Genomic DNA, 13,442 nt, shown 5'->3' with positions numbered 1-13,442 from the left:
GATATTATTTTTATTTTTTTTTAATTTTTATTTATTTATGATAGTCACAGAGAGAGAGAGAGAGAGAGGCAGAGACATAGGCAGAGGGACAAGCAGGCTCCATGCACCGGGAGCCCGATGTGGGATTCGATCCCGGGTCTCCAGGATCACGCCCTGGGCCAAAGGCAGGCGCCAAACCGCTGCACCACCCAGGGATCCCTAAGGCAGATATTATTGAAGAGGCTCTCAGTGGAGGCAGGGAGATGTGATTTTACACCTTGGGGACATTTGGCAATATCTGAAGACATTTTTGATTGTCATAACTGGGTTCACTGCTGGCATCTAGTGGGTAGATGCGGCTAACTATCCTACAATGCATAGGACACACACACCACTCAACAAAGAATTATCTAGCTCTAAATGTCATTAGTGCTGGGGAGTTCAGAAATCTTGCATTACTATCAGTCCCATTTTTGAGGTGGGAAAACTGCCGCCCACAGAAATTAATGTGCCCAAGTTCACAGAGCTATCGTACAGTAAGTTATCTGCAAATTCTAATTTCTACTCCCTTACTGCCTCACTAGATATAGGGAAAGGAGCTTACTGGAAAGAAAGCAGCCTGCTGGGGTTAGTCTTGGCAATGGGTGCCTCACAGAGGCTCAAGCACTATATGTTGGAGGATCTAAGCCCAGCTGCTTTTAAAGAGAAGGAGACTTGACCCCAGAAATGATTCCCAAGGTGAGTCAACCAGATGGCCCACTGGGCTGCTTGCAAAGTTCATTTAAGATCATAAAATGGACAGGGGAGGTGAGGATCACTCTGCCACAAATATGTATTAAACATCTACTATGTGCCAGCACTACTCTAGGTGCTGAGGATAGCATAGGGAACAAAACAAAAGTGGCTCTTTCTCTCATGGAGTGTACAATCTGAAGGAACAGAAAAATAAATTTTAAAATGGATTTAAAAATTACAGTTCATGACAGATGCTATCAAGGAAGCAAGTGAGATGCTATGATAAATAATTTTAGGAAGACTTTCTTTAGATAGGGTAGTGTTGGACCCTGGCTCAGGGGTGCCAATGTGTCCCGGTGGACGCCCCAGAGACTCAGACCCCAGACAGGCAGATGCAATCAGCAAGAAGGTTTATTGAACGTTTGCGCAAACGGGCTCCCCGCCTCCGAGGAGGAAAAGAGCCCCGATTAGCAATTACAGGGATCTTTTAAAGGCAAAAGGAAAGAAACCGCCTAAAGACAAAAGAACCGCGGGAGTCGCATGGCATCCAGGTTGATTTCACAGAGGGTCAACATGAACCTATTCAGGGACATTCCAATCAGGGTGTGGGGGGAAATGGTTTTCTTATTGTAAACAGAATGCTTTTAGTTGCTAAAATTTCAGGAAGGCGCCTGGATGGGCTGCCTCTGGATTAGGGCTGGCCCTACTTACAAGGGGGAAGGTTTCTTCATTCCCTCCTCTTGTTTGGGCTGATTTTAACCTTAAAATATTAGGGAACATTTATTTCTTCAGTTTGGAGGGCCCGACATTGCTGAGTTAATACCAGAGCTTGGGTAATAGACAATCTTTCTCGGATGAACTGGAGCAGCCGGTTGAGGACGCAGGGGCCGAAAGTTAGCAGCAGGAGCAGGATAACTAGAGGGCCCAGAATGGTAGAGATTAGGGTGGTCAACCAGGGAGACTGATTAAACCAGCTTTCAAACCAGCCCTGCTGGGCCTCCCGGTCCCTTTGTCTTTTATTTAACCTTTCCCTGAGTTTGGCCATGGAGTCTCTGATGACTCCAGAATGGTCTGCATAGAAACAGCATTCCTCTCCCAGGGCCGCACACAGTCCTCCCTCTTTCAGGAATAGTCAATCCAAGCCTCCCCTGTTTTGAAGTGCTACTTCTGAAAGTGAGGTGAGGGACTGTTCTAGCTTAGAAACGGACTGCGCTAGTGTCCGTAGATCCTCATCTACAGCTGTTTGGAGTTCTATATAACGTCGTGAGCCCTGGATCAGAGCAGCTGCGCCAGTACCCACCCCAGCAGCGACCCCTAGTCCCAACATAACGGCTAAGGTTAGGGAGACAGGTTCGCGCCGAAAACGGGTGGGATGTTTATCATACTGATTTTCTAGAGTTTCAGCAGGGTGATAGAACACCCTGGGTATGATCTGCACCATGACACAGAAGTCGTTTGAGCTATTTAGAACCTTAGCCGACACACAGGGGGTGAGGCCTTTGTTGCATGCCCACCAAGTTCCCGGCTGGGGCTCCAGGTAAGAATCAGTCCCCAAAATCGGGGTGGTAGTGTTGCAGAGTCTCTGGTAGCCCCGGGGTGGGGGGGGTGTTCCTATGCAGGTTCCCTGTCCTGTAACTTCTGTAAGGGTGAATTGTGGTTGGGAGTCGGGTGTGCATCCCTGAGTGCTAGTGATGTTATTATAGGTCCCTGAAGTAGCAATTCCCTCATAATAAGGGGGGGGGGGGGGATGCAAGGCAGAGCCAGCAGGATTTAGTTACATCGGGGCTGGTTCGATTAAGGGCCAGGAATGCCCCTATGATAAGATTAAACAGTCGTTGTCCCGTCTCGGGTGACGACCGAGGGGTTGGAGTGACCGCGAAGTTAGTGGGTGCGGCACTCCCCGCGGCTAGGGCCGGGGCAGCTCTTTGTTCCCTGAGGACCGCGTTAGGCCCGATCGCCACGGGGTCTGGGGATTCTATTTTTAGTTTAATTCTGAATATAAAACCATCATCTGTTCTTTCTTTGTATAACCTGAGTCCCCACGTATATCCATTGGCCCAGTAAGTAGCCCTTTTTCCGGGCTCCGTGAAGGATATCCGTAGGGGATGACACCACCCTTGGCAGGGCCCATAATTAAGGGTTTTTCATTTGCTAAATGTCGGGTGAGTATAGTTAGCCTTGACAGTGATATAATCCCAGGAGGAGGAGGGCCTCCATTCTGTATCCCCCGTAGTTTCGCACCCCCCATTTTTACAATAGAAGTATTCCCCTCCTCCACAGGTGGGATTTAGCCTGCGATCTCTGTGGTGCCCGGGACAGACATAAAAGGGAAGAGTGCTTGGCATGGCCCTTCTTTCAGGCGTGCCAGATCCTCCCCATGGGTCTAATCCCAGTCGCCCTGGAGGGCTTTCTTGGTTAGGGGCTCTAGAGGTGTCGAAGTATCCCTCTAGGTCCCATGGGCTAGGGGCCCCTATGGTTAGCTTGCATAGGTCAGGATATAGGTTAGGCCGCCAGGTTCCCACGGGGGCGGTGTTAGTTATAGACCAGACCTCGTCACCCCCAGACGTTAGTACCTGCCAGGTTAACCTTTTGAGGGCATGAGGGTCACCTTTGGCGGAGGTGAAGAGCGCTAGGAGAGGTAGGAATATAACAACTGTCATTCAACAATTTTTGAAAGTCTTATCTTGAGCGGGTTTTGGGTGCGGTGGAGCTTCCATTGGAGTGGCTCGTCCGGTCCGTCCTGGCTGGCGTCAGCGGTGCTCGTTGATGGGGCGCGCTGGACGTGTGAGGCGTGGACCCAAGCAGCAATGCCGTCTACCTTTAAGGCGGTTGGGGTGGTCAGTAGTACAGTATACGGGCCCTTCCAGCGGGGCTCAAGCGTCCTGGGCTGATGTCTCCTAACGTAGACGGAGTCCCCGATCTGGAACGGGTGTGGGCCGGTTGTGTCTCCGGGGCGGTAGACAGCCGCAAGGGGTTTCCAGATCTGGTGCTGGATAATCTGGAGCGCCTTTAGCCTGTCCTGTAAACCGGGAGTGTTAGCAAGAGGGTCAATAGCAGAATCTAGTAAGTCCGTTACTGGTGGGGGACCTCCATAGAGAACCTCGTAAGGAGTTAGCCCATGGCGCGCGGGAGTGTTCCGGACTCGGAACAGAACCATAGGGAGGAGTTGGACCCAGTCTCTAGTGCAAGTCTCCAATGTCAATTTAGTTAGGGTCTCTTTAATTGTTCTATTCATTCTTTCTACCTGACCTGAGCTCTGGGGTCTGTATGCACAAAGTAATTTCCAATTTATCCCCAGTAATCTGGCCACCAACTGACTTACCTGGGAGACAAAGGCGGGGCCGTTGTCCGACCCTATTACCTTGGGCAGTCCAAACCGGGGGAAAATTTCTTCCAGGATTTTCTTGACAACCACCTGGGCGGTTTCTCGCTTGGTGGGGAATGCTTCTGTCCAGCCTGAAAAGGTATCTACAAACACTAGGAGGTACTTGTTACCATATTTACCTGGCTTGATTTCGGTGAAGTCTACTTCCCAATTAGTTCCGGGTCTTTCTCCCCTCATCCTGGTTCCCTCAGGCATCTTGAGGTGTTTGGTATTTACCTTAGCACAAGGTACACAAGCGTCGGTTACCTGTTGGATCAGGGAGGGGAGTTTGGGAATGTAATAGGTCTGACCTTCTCTCCGGAGGAGTGCTTTTAATTTTTTGTGTCCGAGGTGAGTCCATCGGTGGAGGTGAGTCACCAGTTCTTTGGCCCTTTTCTGGGGCAGGACCGTTTTCCCTTGGTGTTTCCAGACCTTCATTTGCTCGTCATATTTTGCCCCTATTTGCTGGACGATATCTAGGTCGCTGTCTGAGTACTCGAGAGAGAGTTGCCCCGGTGTCCGGACAGCCTCTGGTACTTGTAGGGAGAGGGCCTGTGGGCCTAGTGCAGCGGCCCGTGCTGTCTCATCGGCCATCCTGTTCCCCTCTGCTACTGGGTCATTGCCTCGCTGATGCCCAGGACAGTGAATTATACTCAGTTTTCTCAGCAGAAAGAGGGAATGGAGAAGATCTTGTATTTCTTCTCTGTTTTTGATGTTTTTACCTGCTGAGGTTAGGAGAACCCTTCTACGGTATATTTCTCCATGAACATGGGCAGTTGCAAAAGCATATCTGCTGTCAGTATAAATGTTGACCTTTTTGTCCTTAGCCTTTCTTAGGGCCTGAGTTAGGGCTATAAGCTCTGCCCTTTGAGCTGAAGTCCCAGGCTCTAAGGCACTGGCCCAAATGACAGCTTTCCCACCTACCACGGCTGCCCTGGCTTTACGCTCACCATTTCGTAGAAAGCTACTCCCATCGGTGTACCAGGTTGCTTCAGCATCTGGCAAAGGCTGGTCCGTCAAGTCCCCTCTGGTGCCATGGACTTCAGCTAGGATCTGGTGGTAATCATGCATTACTAGGGAGGGGGACTCGGTTTCTGGAAGCAAGGTGGCTGGGTTTAGAGATGTAGCCGTTCCAAACCGTATCCGCTCAGAATTCAGTAACATGGCCTGATAATGGGTGACCTGGGTGTTTGAGAGCCATCGATCAGGGGGCTGGCGGATGACTGTCTCTACGGCGTGGGGGGCCACCACAGTGAGGGGTTGGCCGAAAGTCAACTTGTCTGAGTCTTTTACCAGGACTGCCACAGCCGCTATTATTCGGAGACATGGGGGCCATCCTGCAGCCACGCTGTCTAATTTTTTTGAAAAGTATGCCACGGGCCTTTTCCAGGGTCCCAGTTTTTGAGTTAGGACCCCTTTGGCTATTCCATTATGTTCATCAACATATAGCGTAAAAGGCTTGGTTACATCTGGGAGGCTCAGGGCAGGGGCGGTCAATAAGGCCCTTTTTATTTTGTCAAAAGCCAATTGCTGCTCCTTTCCCCAGTGGTAGGGGGTGTTGGATTTCATGAGAGGATATAGGGGAGCTGCCATCTCCGCAAACCCGGGTATCCAGAGGCGGCAGAACCCAGCACTGCCAAGGAACACTCGTAGTCCTTTGGCATTAGTGGGTGCTGGGATCAGGGCTACAGCCTTTTTGCGGCTCTCCGTCAGCCACCTCTGGCCTCCTTCCAGGAGATATCCCAGATAAGTCACAACTTGTCTCTGGCCTATTTCGGCCTTTTTGGCGGAGGCCCTATACCCCAGTTCTCTCAGTCTCTCAAGCAGGGCCCCCATACCTTTTACACAATCCTGTTCTGTCCTAGCCGCCAGGAGCAAATCATCCACGTACTGCAGGAGGACGAGGTCCGGATGGCCAACTCGGAAATCTGCCAAATCCCGATGCAAGGCTTCATCGAACAAAGTGGGGGAGTTTTTGAATCCCTGTGGCAGCCTTGTCCAAGTGAGTTGTCCTGAGAATCCCGTCTCAGGATCTTTCCATTCAAAGGCAAAAATAGGCTGGCTTTGAGAGCTTAACCTTAGGCAAAAGAATGCATCTTTTAGATCTAACACCGTATATCAGACATGGCTTGGGGGTAAGGTGCTGAGCAAGTTGTAGGGATTCGGCACCGTGGGATGTATGTCCTCTGTCCTCCAGTTAACCTCTCGTAAATCTTGTACTGGCCGGTAATCTCCTGTGCCAGGTTTTTTTACGGGTAATAGAGGAGTATTCCAGGGCGACTGGCAAGGTATTTAAAATGCCCAATTGTAATAGTCTCTGTATATGGGGCCAAATGCCTTCTTTGGCCTCTTTGCTCATTGAATATTGCCGGATCGATATGGGGGTGGCCGAGGGTTTTAAGTTTATAATTATGGGTGGCTGATTTACAGCTAGTCCCATTCCGGCCGTTTCCACCCAGGCCTGAGGGTAGTTAGTGAGCCATTCAGAATCTAGGGGCTGCACGGATGGTGGAGAGTCCTCGTGCAGCCGGTGTTCATCCTCTAGGCACAAGGTCAGTACCTGGAGGGGCTGCCCTTCTGCGCCAGTAATAGTGGCCCCTTTTTGCTGAAAATGTATCTGGGCCCCTACTTTTGAAAGAAGGTCTCTGCCTAGGAGAGGGTAAGGGCAGTCTGGGACCAGTAAGAAGGAATGCGTTACTTGCCCAGTGCTCAGGTGGACCTTCCGTTCGGTTGTCCATCGATATAACTTGCCTCCAGTTGCCCCCTGAACCCAAGACGTTTTAGAGCTCAAGGGTCCTTTTGCCTCAGTTAAAACTGAATGTTGAGCCCCCGTATCGACCAGGAAGGTCACCGGCTGTCCCCCCACTTTAAGGGTTATCCTAGGCTGGGGGGGGGGGGGCGGGGTTCCTGGCCCTGACATCCCTAATCTTCATCTTCTAGGGACAAAACAGGAATGGGCTTCTTTTTAGGTCCCTGCGTTTGGCCCTTCCTTGGGCAATCTTTAACCCAATGTCCTTTTTCCTTGCAGTAGGCACACTGGGTCTCGTTCAACCCGTGGTCCTCTTTTGTCTCCCAGGTCCCTACTCTGTCCTGACTTACTCTGCCCTGAGCCCTGTACTACGGTGGCCAGTATAGCCTTCTATTAACCTCTCCAGAAAACCTGCCGGCGTCTCATCTTTTCCCTGCACTATAGCACGTACCTTTGCCAAATTAGTGGGGCGACGCCCTGCCCCTTTGAGACCCGCTAGGAGTACCTGGCGATAGAGACGGAGCCACTCCCTACCAGCAACAGTGTCGTAGTCCCAGGTCGGGCGAACCAAGGGGAAAACATCCTCAATCTCATTAGGCAGCTGGGTCGGCCTCCCATCCGCCCCCGGGACGTTTTTCCGAGCTTAGAGGTAGACGCGCTGTCTCTCCTCCGTGGTGAGGAGAGTCTGCAGGAGCTGTTGGTGGTCATCCCGGTCGGCTGATCGAGGTGTCCATTGGGTCCTGGCTGGAAGACCAGGGCCTTCACCTGCAAGATAATGTCAATATTAAAAGTTCCGTTCCTGGGCCACCCGACGTTGAAAGCCGGCCACTCCGAGGAGCAGAAGGTGACCCATCTTCATCTTCTGACTTCGACCGAGAGATTGTGTGCCCGGCCGGCGACTTCTTTCCAGTGATCTAGAGTGAGGCTTAAAGGGGTGGTTACAGTCTGCCCCATGGGTGTAGAGAAGAGGTGAGCGGTGAGGAGGAGGACAGGAAAGGAAGAAAAACACGGAACGAACAGACGCACACGAACGACAGGACTGGCGCGGCAGATTCAGATGGGAGCGGTCGCGAACAACGACCCTCCCCGAAGAGGAGGGAGTGCCGGGGCTCCGTTCCTCTTCCAGACCACTCCGGAGTCCGACTCCGGAGGGGGACCAGGGGTCTCGGGCACGTCTGCCTCCCCCGCTGGTCCAAATACAGAACACAGAGTACAGCGTCCTGCAGGCACAATACAGACCCGGCACAAAACAGACCCGGCCAGTCAGACAAACGGACGAGACAGATAGGACATTTAGCGAGCTCGGTCTTACCTCCTACCGGTCTTAGGATTGAGTCTGGGGCGTCTCAGATCCGGGACGAGCCCCCAAATGTTGGACCCTGGCTCACGGGTGCCAACGTGGCCCGGTGGACGCCCCAGAGACTCAGACCCCAGACAGGCAGATGCAATTAGCAAGAGGGTTTATTGAACGTTTGCGCAAACGGGCTCTCCGCCTCCGAGGAGGAAAAGAGCCCCGATTAGCAATTACAGGGATCTTTTAAAGGCAAAAGGAAAGAAACCGCCTAAAGACAAAAGAACCGCGGGAGTCGCATAGCATCCAGGTTGATTTCACAGAGGGTCAACATGAACCTATTCAGGGACATTCCAATCAGGGTGTGGGGGGAAATGGTTTTCTTATTGTGAACAGAATGCTTTTAGTTGCTAAAATTTCAGGAAGGCGCCTGGATGGGCTGCCTCTGGGTTAGGGCTGGCCCTACTTAGAAGGGGGAAGGTTTCTTCAGTAGTCAAGGAAGACTTCCCTGAAGAGGTGACATGTGAGCTAAGACTTGAAAGATGAGAAGCCAGCCATGGGAAGAGAGGAGAGAAGAAGCAACAATTCAGAGGGATTAGCAGGAGGTGATGGGACAGAAGAGGGAAATAGGTTGATGTGTTCTAGTCATCAAAAGGAGGTCACTGTGACTGGGGCACATAGGACAGAAGGGAGGAGAAATTCAGTACCTAAGAGTTAGATATCAGCAGATCCAGCCACCCTTCTGTGTGGAGGGCTCAGTGCAGGTCTGACAAAGTAAGCCCCAAGCTCTGAGGACACAGCAAGTGCATAGACCTGGGGTGTGGGGGAGGGAAACTCTAGGTACCTAGACTGGCATCTGGCACATTCTAAGAGCTCTCCTACCCAACTTTCTTAACCCTTAACATGTCTGCTAACCCAGGATTCCCAGATGCCGGAACCCAGGACCCAAAACTCATGAGTGTGTTTATGTGTGTATATATGTATATGTGGGTGTATAATAATAATGATTACCAAATAGTCAAATGGCATTGGGGAAATCTTCAGCTCCAAACTCAATCACAGCACTAGAAACCAACACACCTGGCTCACTGCTGAGAAATTTGCATTAGTAGTCATTTGTGGGGCACTTGGGTGGCTTAGGCAGTTGAGCGTCTGACTCTTGGCTCAGGTCATGATCTCATGGTTGTGAGTTCAAGCGTTGCATTGGGCTCTGTGCTGAGCCTACTTAAAAAAATTCATTTGTGTAGCCACAGCCCACTTATGCCTAATCGCTATGCTATTCAATAGCAGCAGGATGGGCTGGTGCTCCAGAGCTGAGTGAAATTTGCTGAGCAGGTTAACAAATTTAGTACTAAGTTCTGTTTATGGAAGCCCAGAACTCTGGAACAAGGAGGCTCAGCTCACAGGACAGGGGGAGGGGAGGCAGGGCAGTGGAGGAGGGAGGGGAGGAAACAGGCACAGAGTGAGCCTGCAGTCTACTCCAGCTGCTCTGCAAAGCCTCACTGCACCCCCATTATTCTATTGAATCCTCGAAACAATTCATGTGGGTCCTATTTCCCCCATTTCCACTCCAGGGTTTTAGACTCAAGTTCAGGAGTGGAACCCAGGGCCCCCTCTTCCTCACTCAAGTTCCCACCAGAAGTTGGGATTTCACTGCCAGTGATTCAAGGACCTACTTTATCCACTCAGAACTTAAGTAAAAGAGCAGAGCAGTTCCTTAAGCCTGATGTGGGGAGGTAATGTGAAAGGGGAGAATTTGCCAAAACTCTCCAGAAATAGTGAATGCCCAGGAGGTGAGCAAAGGTATTGAGAACTGGGGAACCTATTTGCCTGCATAAAAGAGATAATGTTTTTGAAACTATCAAATGGATCCATCTATCCTGCATCTTCATGAATCATGATGTTCTGTGTCTCCTTACCCCACCACTCCTCGACCTATTGGATCAAGGACATTTATTACTTTTAAGAGGAGTGCAGAGACCATCTGCAATCAAAAGATCGTAGTTTAGCTTTGAGGCTATACAGAGACAGTAGTTTTAAGACTTGGCCTGAGAGAAAAAAGTTTCTTAATTCCAGAACCTACCCTACAAATTAAGGGAAGTGTGGAAGTCTGAGCCCAAAGCTAGATAAGCTGTCATGTGATAGGATTAGGGAAATGAGGTCAGGGACGTGCCCATCCTGTGAGAAGATAGTGGTCTCTTCCAGACCTGGGGGTGAAAACAAGAAAGAAGGAGACTCAGAGAGAATGTGAATTAGAAAAAGACACTGCCTGGTGTCAGGGACTCATGCCCCTACCTCCCTCGAACTCAGCCCCAAAAATGGGAAGGTAAGGAAATTGCACTCCCAGTAGGGGAGGGAAAAAGACAAGATCAGAGGGGTCATTGCTTCACTGAAGCTCTAAAAGGACACTATGCCTTTTGATTCCCCCATGCCCACTTGGACCAGCCAAGATAGTAAAGAAATAGCAGGAGGCTTTGGGTACCTGTCAGAACACCATCACAAAAGCAGAGCCTCTGCAAGTTCTACAGGAATAAGGCATTTCATGCTCAAGGAGAACTTACATGGATGTGGGAGGACCCGGACCTCGGGAAGGAAAGGAAGGGAGAGGGCCAGAGAAATAGCCACTATCTTGTCTGCCACAGCACTGACCGAGTGGACATATCATAGTTTGCAGAGAAATACAAGAAACCATTCTTGTCTGCAAAGGGAGACCACAAATGGGGACCTCTTTTGTGCAGGATTCATGGCAATGAAGATGGAGAAAAGAGAGCAAATTTGAAAGATGCATGGAGGTGGGTCTGAAAGATCATAATGGTGCAGCTGGGGATGGTGCCAGAAGGAGCCCCAGATTCCTGGCTTGAGCCACTGAGTGGACTAAGTGCAATCTACCAAGATGGGGCCAGTGTAGGGCCAGGACTACGGTGAGATGAAGTGCTTGCCTCAGCCACCACACACAAGGGTGTTGCCAAAAACCCTCAGTAATCAAGATAAATGTTTTAATGCAGTAATTTTTAATCAAAATTAATGCAAAACAAAATCCATGATGAACACGATCAGTATTACTGATTTTTCCTTTTGCTTTGGGCTTCAATATGGCTCAGCTTAAAATTTAAAATTCAAGTACTTTGTTCATCATGGATTTTTTTTTTTTACATTCACTTCTTTTTTAAAAAAATACTTTTTTTTTAATTTTTTTTTCTTTATTTATGATAGTCACACAGAATGAGAGAGAGAGAGGCAGAGACATAGGCAGAGGGAGAAGCAGGCTCCATGCACCGGGAGCCCGATGTGGGATTCGATCCCGGGTCTCCAGGATCACGCCCTGGGTCAAAGACAGGCGCTAAACCGCTGCGCCACCCAGGGATCCCTAAAAAAATACTTTATTAAAATTATTTGACGGCTGTGTGGTTTGGTGCCCTCTTAAATGTTGAACCAGGTACAAGGGTTTCACTTGCTCTAGTTCCAGCCCTGAGGAGCGGGTCTGAGAAGAGGTCAATTAAGATGCAGTCTTGGATGCATGCTGGAATTAAATGGGATGGCAGATGTTAAGTGCATGGACCAGAGTGGGTCTTCAGTACATGTTGTAATGGCCCCATTGGTGCCTGGCTTGAATCATCCAAGGCCTTACCATTCCAGGGACCCCAGCTGTCAACACCTGCATTCCTGCCCGAGAACTGTCCTGGCCGCCATGTAAGATATGGCAGGAGGCCTGGATAATGAACACCCCTATGGCAGCCCTTAACCAACCATCCACTGGAGCCCGTATGTAGATATCCCAGGTCCCTTGGCTCTTAGATGTGTTAATTTTGAGATTAGATAGATTGATCACCATTTCCAGAGTCCCCAGGGGAGATTAAGCTCCATCACCCACAGTGTTACTGGCTTGACAACACACCTCTAAGCTCTGTCCCTACCCCCACTTCACTTCCCTACCTTCCTACTGATGTTTCCCAGGATCACCTCTCAAGTAAATTTCATGTACTCCAATCTTTTTCTCAGGGCCTGCATCTAGGGCAACCAAACCAAGACAAATGTGTGTCTTTCCTTCCCTTGCCCTTTTCTCTGTGGAAACATAGAATGTTCTGCACATACTCAGAAGTCTCAGCGTGCCCTTGAAGGAGAAACCCCTGACTCCAGCACTCTCCCTGGAGGGAAGTCAGTAGGGGTAATTATCAGCCAGCACTAGGAGGCCTCCATCTAAAATGGGCTGTCTGTGTTTCTGTAATCTCTGCACCTAGAGTTGAAAAATAATTGGCAGACACCTTTCCTGGCCATTAATTCTTTACAGCAGACACTGAGCCCTTAGGGCAAAAACTGATTGTCTGCAGTTACTGCCAGCCTGGCCCTGAATTCAGAACAAGGAGCGTGACTTTCCTCTCACCCTCTCTACAGTCTTTTCTTTCCTCCACCCACCCCTGGAGCCCAAGAAAAGCTGTTTGCATAGAAGACAAGAAGCTAGCCCTCAATCCAGAGGGATGGGACTAAGGGTTGAAAGCCGTGGTGAAAATCATGAAACGTGGAGACACGATTCATGCTTTCTTTCTAGAGAATATTTGTCCTGCCTCTGCACTTTTCCCTGCCATCACCAGCAATACCCACAACGATCTCGTGCACCAAGTACTATGTCTCTGCCAGTTTTATAGGCTCAGAGGCTCAGAGAGAGGAAGTGGCTTAGGTTAAGTGATAGAGTTTCTCCTTGTCCAAACTGCAATCAGGCTCCTCCGGACCCTTTTTCCAACTAGGCCCTGACTTCGGGGATTCTATGTTCATTTCCGTTGATACATACAATCTTAGCAAGAATCCTGCTAAAGTTGAACAGGATCCCTCACCGTTAATATCTGATCCTCCTCAATGTCCAACTACATCCCCCATCCTCCACCCCCCACCCCAGGTCTGGCTAGCCACCCTGGCCTGCCTTCAGCAAGAGTCCTGTTAGCTTGCTTTAACCAGAATCCCCCTTACTCCTAGTGTTTCCTTTTTTTTTTTTTTAAGATTTTATTTATTTATTCATGAGAGACACAGAGAGAGAGGCAGAGAGAGGTAGAGAGAGAAGGAGGCTCCATGCAGGGAGTCCAATGTGGGACCCGATCCCGGGACTCCAGGATCACACCCTGGGCCAAAGGCAGGCGCTCAACCTTTGAGTCACCCAGGCATCCCTCCTGGTGTTTCCTCTTAGTAATATCCCATCCACTGACCACCCCCTACTCTTCAGCTATAAATTACTTGTCCTTGTTGTGTTGGGAGGTGACCTCAATCTCTCTCCCCTACCACACACCCCACACCAGTCACCTCCACACCTATCCCCATGCACCCCCTGAATTAAG

The 13,442-nt window shown here is 50.0% G+C and overlaps 1 long non-coding RNA gene across 1 annotated transcript; it reads right to left on the bottom strand.

The window, feature by feature from the left end:
- Positions 1-4,060: 4,060 nt before the first annotated feature.
- Positions 4,061-6,027, bottom strand: LOC129495351 (uncharacterized). Its single transcript, XR_008661514.1, has 3 exons — positions 5,917-6,027; positions 5,029-5,131; positions 4,061-4,543 (listed from the first exon to the last, which is right to left on the bottom strand). It is a non-coding gene; the product is annotated as an uncharacterized LOC129495351 (long non-coding RNA).
- Between the last annotated feature and the right edge of the window lie 7,415 nt (positions 6,028-13,442).

Source organism: Nyctereutes procyonoides, unplaced genomic scaffold (genome assembly GCF_905146905.1).
Source record: "Nyctereutes procyonoides isolate TBG_1078 unplaced genomic scaffold, NYPRO_anot_genome, whole genome shotgun sequence".
In the NCBI taxonomy this organism is placed as follows: Eukaryota; Metazoa; Chordata; class Mammalia; order Carnivora; family Canidae; genus Nyctereutes; species Nyctereutes procyonoides.
The sequence above is the reverse complement of the archived record's forward strand: the minus strand, read 5'-3'. Positions and strand labels throughout refer to the sequence as shown.